Genomic DNA, 1,399 nt, shown 5'->3' with positions numbered 1-1,399 from the left:
CCTCAGGTGCACATCTGGCTCCAGGTAAACATCGGGCCTTAGGTGGATACCCAATCCCCAGGCAGACGTCAGAGGCCAAGTTGACACAATAAATTCCCAGGGGTATCACTTCCCAGGGGACATCCAGGCTCCAGGTAAATACCCCAGCCCCACCATAACCATAACCACCATACTGAGAAATGGTAGGTCTAAATACCATCATGCTCATTGCACACAAAAGGATGCTTAGCTATTTTATTCAAAATACAACTTCATTTATCACTCTGAGCAGCGATGTGCAGAGAGGAAAAGAAAAACCAGGCCTCAAGGAATCCATCCAAAATGAATTAGATATTATAAGGGACAGAAATCCCCAAAAGAAATGTTATAGTTGACTTAGAATAGTCTTTAAAACCCGTTAATTTTCTTGCACGTTTGATCCAAAGCATTATTTCCAGAGACTGAACCTAGAAAGAATTACTTAAGACTAGAAGTCTTGTTCCGGTCTGGATCCCACACTGTTGAACATCTGTAGGTACTACACCACATTATACATAGCACTGGCATGACCTGTGTGCATTTAATTTTCTAATACTTGTTCATCTCTGGCATACTTTATATATATAGATATATATTGCATATATGACATACATACATACACACAAGTACACACAGACACAAAGTATATAAGGGTAGGATAGTATAATTGTGCAATAACGTTTTTGTGAAAGTGGTGCAAAGTGATTGCTTTGGCGACCTGCTGGAATGTGACTCCATTGGCAGAAGTAAGGCTTTCAAAACTAGTGGTTCTCATTTTTCTCTAGCAACTGGGAATATTAATAATTGAAGATGCATTAGTATAAAAATAATCATAATAATCACAATAAAGTGGTGTTAATAATTATATGAAAAGATATAATAGACATTATAGATATAAGATGTCAAAAAAAAGTCATAAAATCTTTGAGATCATTGACACGTTAAATGCGGCCCCTTGTGCCGCCCTGGGGCGCCTCTCTAGCTGGGCTCTCAGCGGTGCTCGCCCTGCTCCACCTGCTCATCCCAGGTTCCTGCGCCCCCAGAGTCGCGCCATGGAGCGAGGTCCTTTGCCGCGGCCCTAGACAAGGACAATGAGGAGGGGATGCAGCGCCACATCCCAGCCTCAGGCCCGCCCGGAGGCTGTTCGGATGAGTCTCCCCAGAAGTCTGTGATGGGGGCCTCCTGCTGTCCTGCAGGAGGATGAGCTCCCTGCGGCTTCTGTCCGCGGCTGTGGTGTGTTGGTCTTCATCAATGAAGCGGAGTACCGAGTCCCCAGCAGGCGCCCTGAAGTTCCCCCTCCCCCGCTGCAAATCCTGGCAAACCCAAGCACGTTTGCAGAGACAAACAACCACGACAGGGATCTCCAGGAAGTGTCTCCCTG

At 45.5% G+C, this 1,399-nt stretch overlaps 1 pseudogene; it reads right to left on the bottom strand.

Moving 5' to 3' along the window:
• Nucleotides 1-1,008: 1,008 nt before the first annotated feature.
• Nucleotides 1,009-1,399, bottom strand: part of LOC105536149 — a 1,031-nt pseudogene continuing 640 nt past the window's right edge.

Source organism: Mandrillus leucophaeus, unplaced genomic scaffold (assembly GCF_000951045.1).
Source record: "Mandrillus leucophaeus isolate KB7577 unplaced genomic scaffold, Mleu.le_1.0 Scaffold1555, whole genome shotgun sequence".
Taxonomy (NCBI): domain Eukaryota; kingdom Metazoa; phylum Chordata; class Mammalia; order Primates; family Cercopithecidae; genus Mandrillus; species Mandrillus leucophaeus.
The sequence above is the reverse complement of the archived record's forward strand: the minus strand, read 5'-3'. Positions and strand labels throughout refer to the sequence as shown.